The following is a 25,937-nucleotide window of genomic DNA, read 5'->3' on the forward strand; positions in this document are numbered from 1 at the left end:
GTCACACACTAACCCAGATATGCACCAAACCGCACCAACAAAACGATAAGCGTGCTGCTGCGCTGTATTACTAGCTTGTTTTTGTCGTCTAGAATCGATTCGAGCCCGATGATCTGTTGTTGTGGTAGAGCAAGTCAGAAGAAAAACTTCGATATCGCCAAGTAGATGGGTCAGAGAGAATCGGCTTGACTGGTGGGCTTTGGGTTTTTTTTTCGTGTGTTAGCATCGTTCTTCGGAAAAAAGGAGAATAAATTGTGTTTCCAACATTGCAAAACACAAACCATCAGCAGCAGACAGAGCCCCGATCTGCCATTCAATGTCACAGCTTGTTTCTCGAGCGTACTCATGGTGACATACGCGCCGCCACTGCTGCCTGGTTGAATGCTGCAGCAACGATTTTTGCACTCTTAGTATACGCGAGCTATAGAATGCAGTATGCAAAGTCAACACCGGTGGTTCTCAATTTGTAGGTACATACAGGCAAACTGGCTTATTTAGAATAATTAACCCTAAAAGAGATACCTTCATGGCCTCAGTTTCGTCACCTCGCTGAGTGTGTTTCATCAAAGACGAGCTCTGAAAGGCGCCTGGGGTCCAATGGACCCCAGGTATCCCTTTTAGTGTTAAAATAGATTTAGAAAAAGCATCTTAGCACCACTACCGATCCATAGAAACACACATATAATAGTAACATAAAACGAGCTCACCATCTTAGTTTCATGTGAACTAAAACCCTTCGAAGTAGCTTGGGAAAGAGGAGTTTACAAACAACATTATGGTCATCGCCAAAACAACTGGAAAATTATAAGCCAGCTCAAACAAGAGCTCTTCAGGAAACATCTAACGATAGAATGTATGGAACGAGCTCACCAATAATCAGACAACGTAATGGAATTTGTGTACTAGGCCAAATTTGCTACAAACTTTCAGGGGTTACTATGTGTCTAGACTAAGTTTACTATAAACCAACTCAAAGTTGAGAGTCCCTTACCCAATACCACCCTTTATGCCCCGTTGACGTCGGGTTCTTCGAATGAGCGCGGCGAGTGCCGTAAAAATCGTTCTTCTCATTTGCATTTTTCCGCATCATTTTCATTCGCCGTGTCGTCGTTGTCATCGTCGTCACCCGGTTCTTTCCCTCGTCGGCATTCAGGAGCCAGGGAAAAATCATACCGCAAAACTGACTTCAACAAGACGATGTGAAAATTGTAACATTTTCTGATTATAACAGCGCGCCCCATCGTCATTTTACGCCACTACATTCGAAGCTCTTCTACCTACTTGGGTAGGTCGGTACACATGGATGATGGTCGTGTTATTGTAGGTGATGCTCTGTTCTGCACTGCAATGTTGAGTGGATTGGCTTGTGTGCCGCGGCGCGTTCTGTCTGAAAGCTCTAGTTTGCTGGCTTGGATTGTTGCACCGTGTCTGACTGAACACTTGACACCGGAGTGCGGGAGCTGCCACCGTATCCCATACGATGAATGAGGGATGCATTCCATTCTGTGGCGTTAGTGTTGTGTTAAATGCAGCGTGTATGACTGCGATTTCGATTAGTGAGTAATGAATGGTAACCGCTCGTGCGCTATTTTTTTACAGGACGAACGCAATTTTTCGGCTGGTAAACCTTTCCAGTGGCCATGTAACAAGTACACGGATTTTTTTCTTTTACTCCGACAAAAAGATTTGGAATCCTATAATAAGTATGCAATAAAAAAACGGAATACCAGAAGACTAGAAGACCAGAAGACCAGAACAACAGAAGACCAGAAGATCAGAAGACCAGAAGACCATAAGACTGGAAGATCAGTAGACCAGAAGACCAGAAGACCAGAAGACTAGAAGACCAGAAGACCAGAAAACCAGAAGTAATAGACCAGAAGACCAGAAAACCAGAAGTAGTAGACCAGAAGACCAGAAGCCCAGAAGACCAGAAGACCAGAAGACCAGAAGACCAGAAGACCAGAAGACCAGTAGACCAGAAGACCAGAAAAGACCAGAGGAGCAGAAGGCCAGGAGACTGGAAGACCAAAAGATCAGAACACCATAAGACCAGTAGACCAAAAGACCAGAAGATCATAACACCAGAAGATCAGAAGACAATAAAACCAGAAGACGAGAAGACCAGAAGACCAGAAGTTCAGAAGACCAGAAGACCAGAAGATCACAATACCAGAGGACCAGAAGACTAGAAGACCAGAAGACCAGAAGACTAGAAGACCAGAATACCAGAAGACCAGAAGACCAGAAGACCAGAAGACCAGAAGCCAGAAGACCAGAAGACCAGAAGACCAAAAGACCAGAAGACCAGAAGATCATAACACCAGAAAATCAGAAGACAATAAAACCAGAAGACGAGAAGACCAGAAGAACAGAAGTCCAGAAGACCAGAAGATCACAATACCAGAGGACCAGAAGACCAGAAGACCAGAAGACCAGAAGACCAGAAGACCAGAAGACCAGAAGACCAGAAGACCAGAAGACCAGAAGACCAGAAGACCAGAAGACCAGAAGACCAGAAGACCAGATGACCAGAAGACCAGAAGATCAGAAGGCCAGAAGACCAGAAGACCAGAAGACCAGAAGACCAGAAGATCAGAAGACCAGAAAACCAGAAAATCAGAAAACCAGAAGATCAGATGACGAGAAGACCAGAAGACCAGATGACCAGAAGACCAGAAGATCAGAAGACCAGAAGACCAGAAGATCAGAAGACCAGAAGACCAGAAAACCGGAAGACCAAATCACCAGTAGACCAGAAAACCAGAAGGCCAGAAGACCAGAAGACCAGAAGATCAGATGACGAGAAGACCAGAAGGCCAGATGACCAAAATACCAGAAGATCACAAGACCAGAAGACCAGAAGACCAGATGTTCAATAGACCAGAAGACCAGAAGACCAAAGACCAGAAGACCAGAAGACCAGAAGACCAGTAGACCAGAAGACCAGAAGATCAGTAGACCAGTTGATCATTCGACCAGAAGACCAGACGAACAGAAGATCAGAAGACAATAAAACCAGAAGACCAGAAAACCAGAAGACCACAAGACCAGAAGACCAGAGGACCACAAGACCAGAACACCAGAAGACCAAAAGACAAGTAAACCAGAAGACCAGAAGACCAGAAGACCAGAAGACCAGAAGACCAGAAGACCAGAAGACCAGAAGACCAGAAGACCAGAAGACCAGAAGACCCGAAGACCAGCAGACCAGAATACCAGATCAGTAGATCAGACGACCAGAAGATTAGAAGACTCTGAGACCAGAAGATCAGTAGACCAGAAGATCAGAAGACCAGAAGACCAGAAGACCAGATGACCAGAAGATCAGAAAACCATAAGACAAGAATATCAGAAGACTAGAAGGCCACAAGACCAGAACACCAGATGACCAGAAGACGAGTAAACCAGAAAACCAGAAGACCAGATGACCAGAAGGCCAGAAGACCAAAATACCAGAGGAAGCAAAAAACGAAGATCAAGATGCTGTATGGTTAACTTCTTATAGATATGCTGATTTAGATCACTTGTGTTATCCTCGAAACAAGCCCGTGTTACTTAAATCCATCATTCTTGATTTGTGTCAATTTTATTCCGAATTTATTGATCATTGCTCACCACGCTTTGCAATTGTAAGAGAACCTCAAAGTCATAAACCCATTTCATTTTTTCCGATTCATTTCAACAGCCGAGCAAAGTTCACAAATCGGCTACATCCTGTCTGGTTCCTCTCCATCCAACACGGATGACCTTCGCCATCAATGAAACCAATAGGCCGGCCGCTGCTGGCTGGCGCTGGCGCTGGCTGCCAAGTGTGTCTCCACCAACTAACCTATATAATCTGTGTATCCTATAGGTATCGACCGCTTCATCGCCACCATTCAAACCTTGTTCATTGCCTCGCTCGATTGGTTCTCAATTGACCGGAAGTTATACCCCAAGGATGATGGCAGCAGCACCAACAGCATCGTGCTTGACTGCAGTGATTCGCCGTGTTCGATCCTTGTTCGGCACCCAGTGTATGCCAAATGTCGTCGTCGTCGTCCGTGTCGCTGTTGGGCGTCGGGGTCACTCGCGGCAAATTCACGCTCGCTTGCATCCGGTTTCCGGTGGACTGCTGCGCTGGTGGGAAGTAATGCAGGGAGTACAATGAATTCCATTGGCCCCGCTGCTGAGGGGGTACAAGGTGAAGTTATTCTAACTAACAATGGACGCCATTGTTGCATTTATCGTCCGGAATACTAACTATTGTGCCTTTTGTCCCGCCACTATCCCACAGCTCTGTGGGCTGGAAATAGATATTATGAAACACATTTCTCAGCGTCTCAAGAATGAAAATCGATATGAGTTTAGATATTTTTGAAATATCTCATAATATTAGCAGCCTTGGCGTATGTACCTTGAATTTTGTTTCTAGACGAGTGGTGGAACAGCAAAATTTCTTATATTGATCTAAATATCATTTTTCAGCATCTAAAATTGATTTAAACATGTGTTGGAAGGTGATTCTTTTTTATTCACGATTTTGTGAATTTTGGTTTTTGATTTTTCAATTTTTTTTATTTTTGAGAGCTCTCTAGTTCTTTCAGCTATAATTTCAAAGATTTTTTTCAACACTGTTTTTATTTCTTCAGAGGATCTGAAAAAAATTGTGTTTAAATCCCTTCAGAAATTGTAAAAGGTAGAGATAGAGAGATTTTGAGAATTCCGTCAGATGTATTTCTAGGAGTACTTTTAAGGGTTTCTCCAGAAAACCCTCCAGAGATCCCTCAAGAATTAATTAAGGAATTTCTTCAAGAATATTGCCAGTACCAGTCTACCATTTCTGTAGATATTTTTTAAGAGATTCATCTACAGATTTTTCTAGGAATCCCTCCAGAAATTACTTTAGCATTTATAGAGTTCCGCCACAATTCTCTTATTGTTTTTCTGAAAATTAAGGGGTTATCTTATGGTATTTCTTCAGGTATTCTCCTAGGTATTATTCTAGGTATTCATCCATGAATTTCTTCAGAGATTGCTTCAGCAATTGTTTCACGAATTTTTATCCAGAATTCCTCCAAAAATGTTTTCGGGGGCTTCGTGGCCGAGCGGTTAGCGGCGTCAGTCGTTTAGTTGTCTCGTAAGCCTCGGATAGTGGGTTCGATTCCCCGCTCCAGTGGGAAACCTTTCCGCCAAACGGAAAATTCTTTACATAGCCTGTGGGTGTTATATGTGTGTCGAATGTTAGGAATGTTCAGTCAGACGGTGTTATTTTTTTTACAAATATCTGCAGGGTTTTTTTTAGAAATTCCTTCCGATATTTCCTTCAAAAAACCTCCCCTGATTTTTGAGCAATTTCTGGAAGAACTTCTGAAAAATTCCTGGGGAATGTAACACATTCTGCAAGGATCTCGTTTCTTAAAGAGGTCTTTGTAAGATTTTTTGCAGGAATCACTAAAGAAACAATTCAAGGATTTTTTGGAGAACCCTTGGGAAGAGTTTCCGGAGCAATCCCTGTAAGATATAAAAAGAAATAATTAGAAGAACTACTGAAAAACTCCATGGAAGAACTTTTGAAGAAATCCCTTCCTGAAGAAACCCCTTTAGTTCCGAAAAGGTCTGTAGAGATAAAACTATCTTCTCAAAGGAATTTCAGAAGGAATTTCTGAAAAAGCCCTAAAGGGATTTCTCGAGAAATCTTCAGTTGAATCCCTGTGTGAATCTTAGGAAGCACTTTTGAATTTATCTCTGTAGAAATAGGGTAATTGTTCCCATCGTTGTGGTAGTACCTAATATTGCGGTAATGGCAATTGAGCACTATTTCGACTCAAATATTACCAAAAGGTATTTTTAATAGATGTATGGTGCTTAAATTGTGAGATTGCATCATTTGTTTGCTTAAAATTTGCCCAAAAACCTATTAACCTTCACATACCCGACCCCCGACAACTCATTTTCAAAATGCTGGCATTTCGTCAATTTTCATCCGATTTTTTTGAAGTCGCCCTTAATCGATCATAAATTGGTGCAAGTTTATTACACTCAAGTGGTCATGTATTATCCGGAACCATTCCGGAGATATTTCGGATTGTACTGGGGTCAGGGGGTGTGGGTGGGGTCTGTTTTGCCAAATGACTAAAAGGGATTATTTCGTCTGTTATTGTGTTTGAGATTCCCCCGAGGAACCTGTTTCAGGTGTTCCGGAGCGGCCATATCAGTTGCAACATACTTCAGTCACTTTTTTCTGCTCCATTCTCTTCAAATCATGAAGTTTTATACGTCGCACGGCATGTTTTAATTGCAAACCAGAAATGTCCCCGATGTCATCCCCGTGGAACCTATGCTGGATGTTCCAGGTTGGCCATATTAGTTGATAAAGCCTGTATCCGCAATAATTGGGACACAGAAATACATCTGTAACTCTGAAAAAGAAACATTAACATTTCTCAAATTTCGCCTAATAATATCTTAAGATGTGTTCATTTGACCTACAAAATTTCATGTGAATCGGGGCAGTACTTTTTGTTGTAGCAATGAAAGAGTAGAATGTGCGCCATTGAATTTTGTACAGCTCCTAGTTTTTTGGTCAGCGCTGTAACTTTTGAATTTGGCAAAGAAAATGGCTGAAATTTTGAACAAAAACTTCTCAATCTATTTCTGTTGCATAGGCAAAATTTCAAAAAAATCGATGCACGATCAACAATTTGATAGCCGAAACATGTATTGGGACTGAACGTGATTTTAGACCCTCAGGCAGCAATTAGTCAACATCCTTTATTGTTTCGATTGTACTATTGAAAGTGCTATACCAATAGTCATCAAATTTTGCAGGCATAATAAACACATAATCAACTACCTCTCTGAAAATTTCATGAAAATTGGCATAGAAATTCAAAGGTTATGAACAGGCAAAAATCGCACATAAAAAACACGAACAATTTCCACAAACACTCACCCCTATCAACACCAGTAGCTTTCAAACCAGTTGATAAAAGTTGATGAAATTTTGCAAGAAAGTGTTTCTATAAGTATCATAACTGCTCACGAAAATTCATTATTATCATCACAGAACTTTGAACTGTAGCGTAAAAGAACCATCTATTATGTGAATGAAAATTGGTCATGATTGTACAAAATGCCTAAAACCACGTCTGTTTGTTTTTCATCCACAGTTAAAAGTAATGCGTCGATTTTTATGAAATTTGGCATAAATAATAAACATACACCAAAGAGTTGTCAGTCAATTATTTGGCCAATTTTACCGATTCATTGCAGAACTACAGCCGTACTTCTGTGTCCCGATTATTGCAGATACAGGCTTTACAGACGTCAGAGGGTATCGTTTCTGACTCAGTCATTTGAAATCATGAAGTTTGATATGCCGCACGACATGTTTTGGATGATTACCAGAAGTGAGGTCCTCGCAGAACCTGTCACGGTGATCCAGATAGGTCAACTTATTCAAATCTGGTTATCGCAGTTGTGTTTTATTGTTCACAATAAAAATTCCACTGTAAATCAATGGTTCAAACACAATAACACACGAAAACATCATTTTTAGCCTTTTCGCCCCCCTACCTGGCCCCAGTATAATCCGGGATAACTCCGGAATGGTTCCGAATATTGCATGGTCACTTGGGTGTAATAAACTTGCACCAATTTATGATCGATTGAGGGCGACTTCAAAAAAGTTGGATGAAAATTGACGAAATGCCAGCATTTTGAAAATGAGATGTTGGGGGTCGGGTATGTGAAGGTTAAAAAAAAAACATTTTCCTTAATGTGTTTGCTGCTGTGTTCCTATTGTTGCGGTAGTGTTTCTAATGTTGCGATATCCCATATAATTTCAATGGGATACCGCAACAATAGGAACAAATGCCGCAACATTAGGAACACAATGTTCCTTCAGATAAAAACGAATAAAATGCTCATAACAACATCAAAGTGGCAATATTTCGTTATTTTCCCGTAGATTAAGGATGGATTTTATTATTTTCAATTCAATCCATGTAAAAAGTTTGCTTGGGGCGATACAATTGTGGTTTAAACATGAACCCAGTGCTGAACTCCTCCATGATTGGATCAATTACCCTATCTGAAGAAATCCAGGAGGCTTTTCTCAAGAACTTCCCGGAGAAATACCTAGGGAAACTTCTCTGGAAACCTTCGCTGGATTTCCTAGAAAAAATTCAAATAATGAGGGAATTATAAGAAAATACCTGGAGAAATCCTTTAATAAAATTATTGAAGAATTTTCTGAAAGCATTTTTAGAGAAAGCTGTAGACAGATTTTTGAAAAAAATAATCCAGTAGCAATACGTGCAGAAACATCTGCAAAGATCCCTTGAAAATAAAAAACTCTTGATATGTTTCCTAAGGAATTTCCAGAGGAATTTCTGTAGAAATTTTTAAGATATATATTGTTAATATTTTTTTATGAATCCGTAGAAAAGTCATAGGAGTTATCATTAGAGGAAATGCCGTATAAGCTTCTGGGGAACACATGAAGGAATCTCTGTATGTACTTCCTACCTGTATCAGTGGAAGTAATAATGCAAAAATCTCTAGAAAAATTCCTGTAGAATATTCTGGATGAATTGCTGAAGAAATTTCAAGACACATTCATGCGAGAATTTTACATGAAATTCCTAGAGCAATTCCTGAACAAATCTATGGTGAACTTCCTGAAGAGATATTTCTGAAGGAATATCTGGGATATAAAGCATTGTCCAGTTAGAATCCGGACGCAGATAATCACTTATATCTCAGAGGTGGAATAACAAACAGAAAAGGTGAAGCCCTCAAAACAAAGATAATTTACTGTAGTTTCAAGGAAAAATATCATTAAAATTATTTAATTTAATTTTTAATACATTTTCTCATTTTTTCCGTGATTACTTCCTTGAAAATCTGCACAATGGTAGTAAATTTTAACATCAACCCCTTCGGCGGACTTGTTTAACAATCAGGTCACCTCTGTAGTGTCCTGAGACCCTCTACCAATCTGATTAGGATTCCAAAGAAACTTTGCCAAATATTTCTCTTCTTGCGAAATTAAGGGCTATTCAGTGAATTCCAAAGAAGCGAAATTTGAGTGTTTTTTTCGTTTATAAACACTATCCAACAGTGATGACAGCACTACACATCTCAGGCTGTCGTGATAGCTCACCAAATTAGCTCAAACCTCTACAGATCCCTTGTGGGAATTTTTGAAAAGCAGCACGCGATTCTTGAGGTTATCATCTTTGTACACATTTGGTGTCAAAATCGTGATGTGAGAAAACGATGTCCAGAGCACGAACTTCCTGGCAAATCTTGGAATTCCAAGCAGATTTATCCATGAACGTAAACTTCAATCTTCCTTGGGCACTTCCTCATGGCATGGTTGTAACGAATGCTTACAGGGTGCGGCAGGAAAAAATGCGAAAAGTTCAAGGCACTATTACATGCTAAATATGGGATATATATGACTATTTTTTCATGATAGTGTATCAGTCAATGTCTATATCCTAGCACTGAAAAATAAAAATGAACATATTTGATGTTTAACATGTGATAATGTAAGCCTAAGAAGCGGGTATCAATAAACTGCGCGCCCAATGGTCTTTTAACAAAATGACTATAACAGTAACAAAATTAACTTAAACACAATGAACAACCAGACCACACTGATCCAGAGCCATGTAGTTTCACATACTAGATGAAATAAGTACATATATTTGATGATACTGTAAAGAAAATTAAACATTTTGTTTTATCAGATACGAAATTTAGCGACCTGTGTACTTTTCTGCGGTTTGAAAATTCAGATAGTCTTCAGCTTCAGGCGTCGCCCTGTAAAGGTTAGTGACCAAAATGGGAAAATTTTTAATTAACTTCTCAGAAAACTAGCCTATTAGAGATCATGGAACGTTGAAACATAGATTGGTTAACGTCAAATGGACGAAAACGAGGTTTGAAGTTGAAAAACACTTTCGCATTTTTTCCTGCCGCATACTGTAGGGTACGAGACCTGCAGTAGTTTAAGCGCCACTCACTTAACGTGAGACTACTGAGGCTGTTAGTGGCCCGGCAGAGGCTCTTTTCTAGGGCGGGTAGGTTATTCCCTCAAACACCGATCACTTTAGCTAACCACAAGGTTGGCTTCAAAGTTCACCCAACTGAACTAACTTAACTCTCAATCAAATTTATCAAAATTTACCTAAACAGCAAGTTAATTTGCGGATAAGGCTTAATGAGACAAATAAAGGAAATATTATAAGAAAATTCAAATCGCATAACTCGTCAACCTTCGAATTGGTGAGGGCCTATAGTTTTCAATTCCAGTTTATTCAAAAGTTTTCGCAATTTACATAGGCCTAGCTTTCGTGAAGGTGACGTCACCAATATTCTTTGAGCTTAATTCTAATTTGTTCTTACAAGCTAAAAAACGAAAAAAAAATATGTACAATAAAAAGATCTGACCTTTCTAGCTGCAAACCATTCACAGTTTCCGACGAGCAGGTCCCACGTCGTTCGACTTTCCAGGATCTGTTGAACAATCGTATCACGTCGATTCAAACGTTCACGTGACCTTGAATCGCATGCGCATGCACTTTTTTCGTTTCGCGAGGTTCCACACTCCACATGCAGGGGTCGATCCGCAACACAACTATCCACACGCAACCGTTTCCACCGTTCGTTTGCTTGCTATGCGTGTAAACACAGTTTCGGCTACTCACCCGCAGGTGGCACTTCTTCAAACTTCTGTGCCTAACGCTTGCCGATTGTGCGATGTTTCGGTGTGAGACGATTTGGGCAACAATTATGGGATGAGCTTGCCGATGCTGCGACGAGAAACGTTGCGGAAAGCTTTCGGATGTTGCGCGATTGATGGGCGCTCGCATGAGAGTGGTCCGGTCGCAGGGCTGGTTCGAGTCAACGAACTGATTTTCCTAGAAGTCGGCGACTCCGGATAAACACCCGCGATGACCAGCGGGAATCACCTGGTCAATCGATTAGAAGGACAAATTCACATTCCACTCTTTTAAAGAGATCAAAATTCTTCATCTTACCCTTTTGATCTGGTATTTTAGTCACACTTAGAGTGATTTTCAAAATGGCTATCCTGGCTTAATCTTAATCTACGAAAATTATTCGAGAAAAGTTAAAGGTTTTCCACTAGATTTCATTTAAAATAGGTTTTTACCAAAGATTGTAAAATAATCAATTAACTGTTTTGATCACTGATTATTACAATTTTGTCTTCCCAAAATCACTATTGACTTGGCTAACTGGTAATTTGAAATTTTCACCGATTTAGAAAACTTGACGAATCGCACGAGAATAAAATGTCGGTCGGAAAATTTAGTTTTTATAAACCCCCCCTATTGCGTACCTATTTTTGTCGAACGCAATTTCGAACAACCCCATCTCATTTTGCCTTAAACGTTTCTAAGCTATCGATCTCATTCTACCTTTGCTTGTATTGTGTTATACAAGCAGGTAGCGGATATTTGGCTAGCCTCTAGGATTAGTTCAATTAGGGGTTTTTTGAAATACTTTTTGTGGTCAGTTATGAGATCCATGGAGGCACTCACGGAAACTTGCGAGACAAACTATCGATACTTTTTTTTTGCAAAAGCTTCAGGTGTCTCAGAAAGGGCAAGAGATGGCGCGCATGTTGCAAAAGAGGTCAAAGTGTATCATAAGCATTACACTGTTAATTTTATTTCCCGTACATCCAGATTCAAATCATATTCAAGAATTAATGTTACATTTTCGCCGATGCTAGAATAAAAAAAAAATGAAATTTTCAAATTTCATTTTTTTTTTTGAAATTTGAAAATACCTAGATTATTATTATGACACCGATCGAACAATATCAAAACTCAAAACTTATTACGTAACTTAAAGGAAATCGAAACATCGGATTGAACTACAGTCGGAACCCGCTCGTTGAGCCACAACCTCCACCCAACCAACGAATTCAATTCGCTAATTGGGTGAAGTGACAGCAGCACAAGGGGCGTGCGCATTGTTTTTTTAAATCATGTTTAGGTTGGCAGTAAAAAGTAAAATGTTACAATTTGTTTTACATTTAGAGCAAAACTAATACGTTTTGCAAAATACATATATAGCTAATGCGAGAAATAATTATTTTCACCCATTTTTAGTCGGTGAAGTGAAAATATAGATGTTTATGAATCCACCCGGACCAAAATGCAACACAAAACGCTTTCAATGATCGACAAAATAAAGATTGTTGATGGTTTGCATTTGTTTCGAAGTAATTGTACATATTGTTTTTTTAAGAAATATGAAATAGAAATTCTTCTCGATTATCAGTAAAGTTTAAGAAACCAAAAACTCATTAGCTCGCCCCTCGGAATTACAGATTGGTTGTCATTTTCAGTTTGACATTGAATTATGACATCCAGGTGCTTTTTAGTTGGCTGACCGCTCAACTAACGGAGCCCCAACTAAAAAGCCACCCAACTATTAAGCCCCCAACCAGCGAGTCATGACTGTATTGGGATTGGGCTATTGGTATTGACTATTGATGCTATTAATGGAAATGTAAGCAGAAGATTGAAATTTTCTACCGGATATTCTGATCTAATATGACATCATTCCTTTATAACATCCTGCTTCTCTCATTCACTCTAATCCTACGAACATCAGACAAATCTGATCAAACTTCCTTATCTAATAACCAAATAACTTCAGACATATCTGAAAATTAATCTATTCTCTAACAAAATAACTCCAATAATAATTGGAAAATACTATTTCTTTACGAACGTGTACCGCAACTAAAATCATTCTCATTCTCATATACGCCCAAAAGCTCGCTCTCTCAGTGAGAGGGCTTTCCAATCAGAATAGCCGCATAGAAAACATCACATAACTAATCCAGTAAGAAAAACTAAATCAAAACAAAACACTGTCAAACTAGTCTGTACTGAAAATGAAAAGTGAAAGTTTTAGTGAAGTTAGCAAAATTTTTAATGAAACTAGACGGTTTTAGACAAAAAAAAATATGAAAGCTTACTTTAATAATGTGAAATACTAGAGGAACTATTACTGGTGGTGAAATTTTATCTGTAAGTACTCTAATTTACTGATTTGAACGGACCGACGTACGATGGATACATTACATTACTATGGAATTTATTACAGACGTAAACAACAAAACTACTACGGATGGCTACTTTTCGTGTGAGGAAACAACAGAGTGACATCTCAAACACGTAATACGATTCCTCAAGGAGTGTTTCATGGAAGTTCTGGTTGATGGAGACTGGGCTCAACATCGACATAGCTGATTCATAATGCATCTTCAACGTGAGTTCACACTTCAAGTGACTTCTTCAACGTTGAAATAAACTACCTCAAAGGAGTGTTTTGATGATAACAATACTCGTAGTTTATGTGCACCCAATGATGACACCGACATAGCTTGAGTTTGATGATCCTAGGCTCGTTTTAGGAATGATCCATGGTAAACTCCGGAGATTCTCTTCCCACCCAAGTCCTCGACAATGTAAGAATTAGTGCCTATCTTTTCTCTCACCCGCACTTTGGTAAATTTACTTGCTAATTTTCCCACGAAATTCTTACTTTTGTCCGATAAATTGATGTTTTTCTTGAAGACTATTTGGCCAGGTTCAAAAGTATGCTTCATATTCGCTCGGAGGTTATATGTCTTGGAGTATTTCTGGTACGCATTCAATAGGTTTTGCCTCACTATACCAAAGAGCGTTTTCATATCCTCGCTTAGTTTGACTAGACTTTCCTCCGGGTTGGCTGTTTCCCTTAAAAAATCGTATTCGGCACCTGAGCTAACCATGTTTCGCCCAAAGTTGATGAAGAACGGAGTGTGGCCTGTACTATCATGAACAGTTGTTCTGATAGCTTGTGCAATCTGGTGTATAGATTGGTCCCAATCCCGATGATGTTTTTGCTGATGAAGAGAACAACGAATTGCAGTAACTATAACTCGATTTACCCTCTCAACCGGGTTCGGGCTAGGGTGGTACACTGCGAGGTTCCAATGGGTGACATCGTAGGCCTTCAGTAACTTCGTGAATGCTTCAGACTTAAACACTGTAGCGTTATCCGTTATGCAAATGGCTGGAACACCGAACAAGTTGAATACCTGGTGCTCGACAAACATGCATACCGCGGGAGCGGTAGCACTACGCATACATTGGACGGTTATGAATTTGGAGAAATGGTCGCACACTACCAAGAGCCAAATGTTGCCATTTTTCGATCTCGGGTAAGGCCCTAGAAAATCAAGGGATATCATTTCCCATGGCCGAGAACAGATCTTCGGTTTTCCGCAGACCGGTCGAACATTAAGATTAGGGGTTTTGGATTCTTTGCAAATCTGGCAGCTATTACAAAAGCGCTGGACCTCGGACGCCATTTGCGGCCAGTAATAGCGTTCACGTAGGCGGGCCAAGGTTTTTAGAAACCCATAATGAGCTTGTTCGTGGGCGAGTTTAATAAGATCGCGACGTTCTGCTAGCGGAACAACGTACTTCCATCTAAATCCTGGATCTTCCAAGATGGTGCTGTTAGTTATAAACTTAAATACTTTCCCTTCGGTAATCTTGAAGTCCTTGTAGCGCTCGGGATATTTTTCGATCATGGTTCTTAACTGTGTTATGTACGGATCAGGCAAATTGTCCTCAATCGTATAGATAGATCGCGACAGTGCGTCCGCAGGAATGTTCTCCGATCCCTTCTTGTATTGGTAGAGCACGTCATATTTCGCCAGCTTCAAAGCCCACCGTGCAATTCGAGGTGACTTGGACTCGATGGACATACTATGAAGGAACGTCAGGCTCATAGCGTCCGTTTGCACTATGAACTGTGACCCTTCCAGGAAGTGTTTATAATGTTCGATGCTCATCAGAACAGCTAAACACTCGCGTTCTGTGGCGCTATACCGACGCTGGGTGCTGGACAACTTCTTCGAGAAGTATGCGATAGTCCGTCGTTCCCCTTCCTGAATCTGTAACAGTACGGCACCGATAGCCAAATCGGAGCTATCCGTTTCGAGAATGAAAGGTGCTTGGAAATTGGGATTGGCCAGGATTGGAGCCGTTACGAGTGCCGTTTTTAACTTTTGTAGAGCTATTTCCGCTTCTTCGTTCCAGGCGAACTTCTTCTTACCCTTTTTTAGGAGGTCAGTGATGGGGGTTGTTATGTCGGAATAGTTTTGCACGAATTTCTGATAGAAACCGGCTAATCCGAGAAGTCTCCTAGTGTCCTTTACGGTTTTTGGGGTCGGGTAATCCAACACGGGTTGGATTTTACTGACATCCATCGCCAGCCCTTTTTCTGACAAAACGTAGCCAAGATAGCGGATTTCAGTTTGACAGAATCTACTTTTGCTAAGGTTGATGGTTAATCCTGCTCTGCGAAGGCGTGCGGCTACAATCCTAATGAGCTCCAAATGCTCCTCCAGGCTATTGGAGACGATGATAATATCATCCAAATAAACGTAAACCTGGGGCTCCAAATCATGTCCAAGAACCTTGGACATCAGACGGGCCATAGTAGCCGGGGCATTGGTAAGTCCGAAAGGCATAACGGTAAATCGGAAGAGTCCTTTATTGGTCTTAAAGGCTGTCTTATCTCTGGCTGACTCGGCTAATGGAACCTGATAATACGATTCCGAGAGATCGATAACCGAAAAGAACTTCGATTTCTCGATTCTTTGAAGAATTCCCATCATATTTGGGAAGGGGAAGTCGTCGCGTTTTGTGCCTTGATTGAGTCGCCTCGAATCCAAGCAAATCCTCCATTTGCCGTTAGCTTTTTTGATAGGGAGTAGAGGATTCACGAAATCTACAACTCCGGCGCACTCTTCGATTACCCCTAACTTGAGCATTCTATCGACTTCCGCATCGATTACCTGTTCTACGACAGGGGACCAACGGTATGAGGGGATTCTCCGAGGTGTTGCCCCGGGAAGTAGCTCAATCTGATGCTCCATGATGTGAGTTCGGCCTAAAGATCCTTCTTTAGTAGCTGGTAGCTGTTTAACAACATTGTAAAGGGCTAATCGTTCTTCTCCGGACAAGGCATGTTCTGTACGGAGATCTTCGGGACAATGCAAAGAATTCTCCGGAATTTCAATCGTGGGCATTTCGAGGCTTTCGTCGACTTCTATATTTGTTTCCTTTTGATTTTCCTGTGGCGACCCAGGCACCACCTGAAAACAAATCTTTTCTCGATCTCCGAAGTATTCTTCTACGCAACATAAGCCTTCTCGAAGTGGTGGCGGCTCGGCATTAGGTACTTGAGGACCGACCAGCTGGAAACCGAATTTATCCAAGAAGTCGACTCCTAGGATTAGATCCTTCTTCATCTCTGGCACTACAATGGTTGGCAGAACATGGGTTGTTGATTTATAGGTCACTGGTAAGTTCACAAATCCAAGGCAATGATAAGGTGTTCCGTCTGCGGTAGTTATTTGTAGTTGAAGCGGCTGAATCTTCAAACCAAGCTTGTGTATAAGCTTCACCGTGCTGATCACTGATAGGCTTGCACCAGTGTCAGCCAAACCTTCTACTTCTTCCGACATTATCTGTACTTTTAGATGGGGGCATTTATGGACTCGGGTATCGATTTGAAGAACCTTATTGAACTGAGAATACTGAGGATTGGGAATCTGATTATTAACGGATGAGGAAACGCGATTCCCACACCGTTCCTCGCTTATTCGTTTTTTGATTCCTCGTCTTCTCGTGGCTTCAGATTGTGTTGATTTGGACATCTAAACGCAGTAGTGTCCCCATGTCCACAAATGTGGCAAAAGATCTCCTTTCTCTTATTACACTCCTTCCACAGATGTCCGGTCTGCCTACAGTTCCAACAGACTAACTGTGATCCGTTCTCTGACGACGATCCCTTTGAATCTCCTAAGCCATCCTTATTAGCTCGTTTAAACTTGCTAAACCGCTTCTGTAACGCAAAGATCTGATCCATTTCCGCCGAATCGTAGTTGTCCTCTTCTTCGTCATCAGCGGTAAGTTGATGTACCGTCGCTTTCGTTGGAAGTCCTACTGCATACAAATTTGGCTCGAGAGCATCAAACTTGTAACACATTTGTGCCAAGTGCTCAATCGATTGTATCGGCTCCAAGGCTAAACGGCGCTTATACCCAATCTTCATGTTTTCTATGATCAATTCATATTTCTCCCTTTCAGTCATTTTATGGTTCAATCGCTGGACGAGCATCTCGATGTCGGCTAGAAAAGCGCTAAACAGCTCATTTGGTCGTTGCTTGCGGTTTCGAAGTTCCTCCTTTACGATACGGTCCCGATTGGGATTATCGTACCGCATTTTCAGGTAACTCTCCAAAGTTTCCCAATTCTGAAAGCGATCCTCATAGGTCGTGTACCACACATAGGCATTCTCCTTAAACAAGAGATGCGCATGCATTCTCAACTCTGGCTTGCTTATGTCATATGACCGGCATAAAATGTCTATCTGACGTAAAAAGTCAGTCACTGGAATAGCATTATTATCGCCGCTAAATTTTGGCCACTTCTCAATAATGTTACATTGTTGATGAGGTTGACGTCGTGCATACCCCGATGACCCTTGAGCATTGGGAACTACTGACGAATCGTAGGGGTTCGGGAATGTTCCTCGTGGTTGATGCGAGATACCTTGACGAGGCATCGAATATGGGTCTCGCGGTGAGATAGGACGATTATTTGTCGGAGCTTGTCTGCATCCCACATCAGAGCTCAATGGAACCCGCTCTTCTCGATTCTGCGACGACAACTGTAATGGTGCAACAGGCGATTGGTCTGGCGTGATTAATCCTCTCATATCCCCTCGAGAAATCTGGAAAGCTTCAGTATCCCGAAATTCAATATTAGTAATCCGATCGGCCAACCGGCTTACATCAACGTCCGGGGGCGTCATACGTTGAGAACCACTCTCTATCAATCTGTCCAGGTATGCTTTAACATAGTTTTCAATCTGTGACGCATGAACATATCCACTCATGTTTCTGTCATTTCTTTCAGGGTTACTCGGTACCGAGGAGGTTGCTCCCTCGACTCGGGGTTGAACGGCCTGTCTAACCGATTCCCTTTCCGGCAGGGGTTGCGATACTGACAGATGATCAGGATGAATCGGCCTACCCACATGTAGTTGAGCAAGGTTGGTTTGAAACGGAGGAGTGTAGAACGTCTTGTCTAAGAAACTAGCCGAGAGGGTCGGCTGAGCTGGTCCCTCAGTCACAATTGGAGAACTGCTGGTCCGAGGCTGCTCCTTCAGGGACTGAACCGTAGGATTGCTCAGAAATCCAGGAGCAGACCGACGTCGATTGGACTCCACTGCGGCATTTCGGCCCACATAATCAGACCTACGGTAGGTTGGTAGGTTATCCGGTGGAATAAACGGATTGTTATGCGGTTGTGTGACGGACAAGCCTCCAACGGCTCCTTCTTCCTCGGTCGCTCTTGCTTCATACTGTTCGTTGACCGGAGCAGCAATGCTCAACGGGGCACTCTCCATTTCCCGATCATCCGAAACGATGCCAGGCGGCTCACTACCGACTGTTCCAGAGGGGGCCTCCACTGTCTGCTGCACTCCACTGGGTCCCGCAACCGATTGCTGGTCCTGACTGGTGGTTGAAGCCATCGGTAGCTGAGTCGACATTGGCACAATTTGGCACGTTGGTACCATCCACATCACTTCACTAAAATCCGCTGCAAAATATTTCACTGCCAATTGAGTAATCACATACAATAACATCCTCTGTTGATCCTTCTGTTTCTCCGTTTGAACCACGTAACGCCGAACACGTTTATGATAATGAACCAATCGCGATAGGCAACCTGCACTCCTTCCATTGATTATTTGATCCTCGATTTCTTCGAGTTTGTAGGGTATAGTCACATAATCCCGAGCTAATTCATACCGAGACTTCAATATAAAGTTCGGATCTTCGTTGCCTCTTAGCCATTTGCGAAGAGAACGACGCTTGGCAACAATCGGTACGTTAGTTGGTTGGGACCGAATACTCAGTTCGTAGTCCAACTCCTCTTCAAGGAGGTCATTCGCATTAATACGATAGCCATCCATCCTACTACTTTCGTAATTTTAACGGCAAAAGGGGAAAAAAAAACTCAAAATTCAAATATTTATTCAATTTGTTACTAAAGTTTTTTTTTTTTTTTTTTTTTATCTAGTTCATTTATTTATGGCTCAATCGCGTGTAACGCTTTACGGAGCCGCAATTCATTATTTGTATTTAGTTACATACAATTTTCTGACTTTCTTAGGTACTCAAGGTTAGTACTGGGAGGAGGCCAGGGTACTCGTGGCTGCTCGAGGTTAGCGGGTCACAAAATTTTAAGGAAAGGCATGGTGAGGATAAGGTTTCAGGGTTCTCTGTAGCACATCCGGGAGGTATCTTGGCTTTTGGCGTCGCCTCTGGTGTTTGCACGGGCTTGTCACGGGTTTTCGTCTGCCGGATGGCCAGGAACATATAACACAAAAAAGACAAAACACAAAGAAAAAAAAAACTGAAGCGAAAAAAAAAACAGAAGATTAGACCTTTATACAACACATGCGAAGAAACTCATAAATGGACCGCATATAGATTAGATCGCGGGTTCCCAACACATCTCTTACTGGAACAAAGGGTTGTCTACCTCGGGCCTCAAGGGTATCCAATAGTAGCGCTCTGGAGGCGTCATTATCCGGGCATTGCCAAACTACGTGGTCGATGTCATCATAACCGGAACCGCATTTAGTACAAAGCTTGTCGAGCGCGAGGTTTATTCTATGCAAATGCGCGCCTAGCGAGTAATGGTTGGACATGAGTCTTGACATCACGCGTATGAAGTCTCGACCTACGTCCAAACCGTAATGCCACGCTCGCAAAGAAACATTAGGAATAATAGAATGTAACCACCGTCCCAGCTGGCCATCTCGCCAATCATTTTGCCAACTTTGAAGAGAACTCTGGCGAACAAAATGGAAAAATTCATCGTGTGAAATTCTTCTATCATAGATCTCACCTTCCTGTGCGCCCACCTTTGCGAGAGAGTCCGCCTTCTCATTGCCATAAATTGAGCAATGTGAGGGGACCCATACAAAGGTAATCTTGTATGATCTTTCGACCAGTGCACCCATCTGCTCCCTTATTTTTGTAAGAAAGTAAGATGAATGCCTTACAGGTTTCATCGACCGGAGTGCCTCAATAGAACTAAGACTATCCGAGAAGATGAAGAAATGGTCTGCGGGCATGTTTGAGATCATCCCCAAGGCGAAGTCGATTGCTGCCAGCTCAGCAACATAAACCGAACAAGGTTCCTGAAGTTTGCGGAAGGCGGTGGAGTTTTCATTGAAGACACCGAAACCAGTGGATCCATTTATGCGAGACCCATCAGTGAAGAATCTTTTACAGGAATTGACATTTTGGTACTTTTCGTTAAAAATGCGAGGAATAGATATACATCGAAGTTGATCTGGTATTCCCTGAACAGCTTGTTTCATGGACAGATCGTATTTAACAGAGGAACTGTCATTGGTGAAGTGTACACGAGGAGGATTATAACCTGGGAGGCTTATATCAGATGACATGTAGAAAAGATAGATTCTCATGAATTTTGACTGAGTGTTCAGACTGAGCATTTCTTCGAAGTTTTCAATAACAAGTGTGTTGCTCACTCCACACTTGATAAGTAACCTTAGCGAGAGCTCCCAGAAGCGGTTCTGGAGAGGTTTCACCCCTGCCAGTACCTCTAGGCTCGCATTATGAGTTGAGTGCATACAGCCGAGGGCAATACGCAAACAACGGTATTGAATTCGTTCCAGCTTTATTAGGTGACAGTTTGCTGCTGAGTGGAAGCAGAAAGAGCCATACTCAATAACAGAGAGAATAGTCGTTTTGTAAAGTTTTATGAGGTCTTCCGGGTGAGCACCCCACCATGCTCCGGTAATTGTTCGTAGAAAATTGATCCTTTGTTGACATTTTTGCACCAAATACTTGATTTGGGTACCCCAAGTGCCTTTTGAATCAAACCAGACCCCAAGGTATTTCGAAGTCAAAGATTGGTCGATTTCTATTCCCAAAAGATTGAGTTTCAGTTGGGCTGGGTTCCGCTTTTTAGAAAACACAACCAATTGAGTTTTTTGCGGAGCGAACTCGATCCCCAAATCTCTTGCCCAGATTGACAGATTATTTAGAGAATTTTGCAATGGTCTTTGCAACATTTCTGCATGTGGGCCTTTTAGAGAAACCACAGCATCATCTGCAAGTTGTCTTAGCGTGCATTGTCCTTCCAAGCAACTATCAATGTCTTTCACGTAAAAATTATAAAGCAAGGGACTTAAACATGAGCCTTGGGGTAGGCCCATGTAGCTAATTCTGGAAGTTGTCAGTTGTCCGAGATTGAAGCTCATATGTTTTTCTGACAACAAATTATACAAGAAATTATTCAAAATTCCTGGAAGTCCACTATTGTGCAGTTTTTCTGACAATATTCCTATGGAAACTGAATCAAAGGCGCCCTTAATATCCAAGAAAACTGAAGCCAGTTGCTCCTTTTCCGCAAAGGCCAGTTGAATATCTGTTGAAAGCAACGCTAGACAATCGTTTGTTCCTTTGCCCTTGCGAAACCCGAACTGTGTATTTGAAAGCAAATCTTTCGATTCAACCCAATGGTCGAGTCGTGATAGGATCATTTTTTCTAACAATTTCCTTAGACATGATAACATAGCAATTGGGCGGTATGAATTATGATCAGACGCTGGTTTACCAGGCTTTTGAATAGCTATTACTTTGACTTGTCTCCATTCTGGCGGAACAATGTTATTCTCCATCAATGAGTTGAACAGGTCCAGTAATCGTCTTTTCGCGATATCTGGAAGATTTTTAAGAAGATTGAACTTGATCATATCGCGTCCCGGAGCGGAATTGTTTGATGAAAGAAGAGCCATAGAAAATTCCAGCATAGTGAAGGGTCTGTCCAGAGAATCGTCTCCTGAGGATGTTTCCCAAGAAATCGGTTGTGCTGGGACTGAGTCTGGGCAGACCTTTTTCGCGAAGCTAAATATCCAACGGTTGGAGTATTCGTCACTCTCATTAGAAGAAGAGCGGTTTCGCATGTTGCGAGCCACTCTCCAAAGCGTTGTCATTGAAGTTTCTCTAGAGAGGCCCTCAATGAAGTGTCGCCAATAACTACGTTTCTTCGCTTTCAGCAGGTTCTTCAGCTGTCTTTCGAGGTTAGAATACTCTTGATAAAGATCTGAAGTACCATGCCTACGAAAAGCTTTGAAAGCATCAGATTTTTTAAGATACAACTGGGTGCAATCATCATCCCAGCCTAGTGTGGCTGGTCTTCTTTTGAAAGTTGCACTTGGAACTCGTCGTTTTTGTGATTCTAATGCACTCTTGTATATCAGTTCTGACAGGAATCGGTATTCATCCAAAGGTGGGAGGGGGGTGAATGATTCGATGCCAAAAGATACCGCTTCTGCATATTTTTGCCAATCGATATTCCTTGTGAGGTCAAAAGGAACCTGAATTGGTTGGTCTGACCTTTCACTATTATGCTTTATGGTGGTTATAATGGGCAAGTGATCACTACCATGAGGATCCTCGATTACCTTCCACAAGCAATCGAATGATAGTGAACTTGATCCCAGTGATAGGTCAAGACGACTTTCTTTGCCGTCAGATGCAATACGTGTCACTTCACCTGTATTTAAAATGTTCAAATTGAAATCGTCGCACAAATCATAGAAAATGACCGCTCTATTATCGTCATATGGTTCGCCCCACCCTGTACCATGTGCGTTCATATCACCCAGAATTAAAACTGGATGTGATAGTGAAGAAACCGCATTCCAAAGATGACGGCGGTTAATTGAAATTCTTGGAGGAATATAAACGGAAGCTACGCAAAGATCTTTACCCTTTACGTTTATTTGGCAAGCGACGATTTCTACGCCAGGATGAGTTGGGATTGGAATTTTATAAAATGAGTAACTTTTTTTTATCCCCAAAAGTACCCCTCCATAATGATCATCTCGGTCCTGGCGAATAATGTTGAAATCGTGGAAGTTGAGTTCGTCTTCAGAAGAAAGCCATGTTTCACAAAGTGCAAATATATCACAATCAGAGTTGTGAACCAAAAATTTAAACAGGTCCAATTTAGGTTTTAAACTATGACAGTTCCACTGTAGAACAGTGGTCATATCTTGGACCTCGGTTGATGAATTATCCATCAAAAGATATGATCGAAGCAAGGAGGGGCCATGATTGTGTCAAATTCCGAAGATACTCTTCTACTGCTTGGAGAAAAATGTCTAGTATGCCTCTGAAGGAGTCGGAAAGTCCGAGGGCATCATATAAGCGATCCACAAGGGCCCTAAAAGTGAACAGTCCTCGTTTGGGCTTGATAGGTTTTGATGAAATTCGAGGAGCTTTTGTGGCTTTTTTTTTGCCACCTTGTCGAGAATTTCTTTTTGAAGTATACTTAACTGTTGGAGGCGGAGGTTCTAGGTCCTTGCTGCAGCAAGGAACTGCACCATCAGAGACCTGCTTCTTCGGGATTTTTAAATTCCCTCCGCTTCCTTTAGTAGTTGTCAAACTTATGAGGGAAGACTTTAAGAAAACCTTTCGGCGCAATCCCGGGGAAGATGGTGACTTCCTTTTTCCGGATGCGTGTACCTCCGAAAAGGATCCACCCTCATCAGTTTCGCAATCGTCCTGATCATCGGAAGACAACTCCTGATAGGGATTTTCAACTGGGACAGCTGACTCAGACATATTAGCGGGCGTATTAAATGATTTCACCATTTCCGCATAAGTCTTCTTGGAGCGCTTAATGATTGAGCGACTCTCATTTTGAATACGCTTTTTGTATGCCGGGCATTTTTGCAACTCATGTAGTTCTTTACCACAGTAGCTACATTTTTCAGCTTCCTGTGTGCAAGACTCGTCGAGATGAGCTTGGTTGCATTTGCCACAACGGGGCTTGTTGTCGCAAAAGCTAGCACTGTGACCAAACTGCTTGCAATTGGTACAGTTAAAAACCTTCGGCCTAAAAAGACGTACTGTGTAAAAAGCATTATCAATTACAACAAATTCCGGGAGGACGGAGCCTGGGAATGTCACTCGAAAAGACCCTGACGGTGAGTAAACTTTCTTGTCACCTTCCATGGATGCCTTTTGAAGAGGTTTGCAATCAAGAATACTCACATCAGCGATCGACCTATTATTGAACCGGCCTACACCGGTCTTGATGTCGTCGCAGGTCAGCGTTTCGTCGAGGATCTTCCCCTCCACCTCCACTTCTCGTGCATTTATGTATAGGGCGTATTCACATGAAAACAACTCGTGCTGGACAATTTCATTTGCTGCTTTGTAACTAGGTGCGGTTACACGCAGCTTGGACTGTTTCACTTGGTGAATAACAGTCCCGGGATACTTACGCGTCAGCTCTCGAGAAATTGAGAGCACATTCAAAGGTTTGCATTTGCGCCGGAAATAGACAACCCAAGGGCCAGGCGAAGATGGCTGGTAAAATCGCGTTCGAGCAATAATATCTTTAGGAGGCGATTCGCCTCCATTGGATTCCCCCATAAGGGATCCAATTCAATCCTCAAAAAGTAGACTAAAAATATATTCCAAAAGTAGAGAAAACAAACAAAAAAAAAAAAAACGGTTGCAATTCAACTCAAAAATTAATTTCAAATTTGACGCACCCCGTGTGGAGAGAAAAAAAAACAGAAAGTAAATCCCACGGGTACTTTTATTTCAAACTGATTTATACCCCTTTCTACGGGGCACACCGGGAGAGAGACAGAAGTGAAGTAAAAAACAACTTTGATTCGGCGGAGCAAAATAAATTATTACAATGCAGTGGGGAATAGGTACGAACAAAACAATGCTACTTAGCCTTCTATCCTCGATTCGACTGCAGCTGTAAGCCGACCGCACTGTAGGTAGGTATACAGCAACCGTGTTTCCTACTGCTCTGCTGCTATACAGATGCGGAAGATTATCGTTCACTGATGGCTGTTTGTGACGACGATGATAACGGTGGCACGATATTAGACTGATTTAATCAGCTAATTCGCTTCCTTCACGAAGCGCAATAATCACCTTGGGCACTGATTGCACTATTTGGCTACTAGTCAAAACTAACTGATCAAAAACCCACTCGGGTGGTGGGAGAAAAATACCAAAAAACACCGTTGCAAAAGTGCCACGTGATGAGACCGGGACTGTGTTAACCGACTCGTTCAAGCGCTCAGCAAGGAATGGGTTACTAAAGTTCTACAGACCTGAAGCACAATCAAATTCAAGTAGAAAATTTCAATTTAATACTAATAATCTAATTTACTAAACCAATCTTTCCAACGAATTCAACTAAGTTTCTATACACAAATAATACTAAAGTTCAATCCAAATTATCGATAATCTAATCAAAAATCTCACGGGATATCCTTCGGGCCCCACGTTGGGCGCCAAAATGTAACGAATGCTTAGGGTACGAGACCTGCAGTAGTTTAAGCGCCACTCACTTAACGTGAGACTACTGAGGCTGTTAGTGGCCCGGCAGAGGCTCTTTTCTAGGGCGGGTAGGTTATTCCCTCAAACACCGATCACTTTAGCTAACCACAAGGTTGGCTTCAAAGTTCACCCAACTGAACTAACTTAACTCTCAATCAAATTTATCAAAATTTACCTAAACAGCAAGTTAATTTGCGGATAAGGCTTAATGAGACAAATAAAGGAAATATTATAAGAAAATTCAAATCGCATAACTCGTCAACCTTCGAATTGGTGAGGGCCTATAGTTTTCAATTCCAGTTTATTCAAAAGTTTTCGCAATTTACATAGGCCTAGCTTTCGTGAAGGTGACGTCACCAATATTCTTTGAGCTTAATTCTAATTTGTTCTTACAAGCTAAAAAACG

At 41.7% G+C, this 25,937-nt stretch overlaps 1 protein-coding gene and 1 long non-coding RNA gene across 2 annotated transcripts in view; both read right to left on the reverse strand.

The window, feature by feature from the left end:
* LOC115256313 (protein ultraspiracle) overlaps nucleotides 1–25,937 on the reverse strand; it is a 474,548-nt gene that overhangs the window by 387,511 nt on the left and 61,100 nt on the right. The window lies entirely within an intron of this gene.
* On the reverse strand, nucleotides 10,595–11,896 carry LOC134291556 (uncharacterized). Its single transcript, XR_009999158.1, has 2 exons — nucleotides 11,037–11,896; nucleotides 10,595–10,967 (listed from the first exon to the last, which is right to left on the reverse strand). It is a non-coding gene; the product is annotated as an uncharacterized LOC134291556 (long non-coding RNA).

The sequence above is a fragment of the Aedes albopictus genome, chromosome 3, assembly GCF_035046485.1.
Source record: "Aedes albopictus strain Foshan chromosome 3, AalbF5, whole genome shotgun sequence".
Lineage (NCBI taxonomy): Eukaryota > Metazoa > Arthropoda > Insecta > Diptera > Culicidae > Aedes > Aedes albopictus.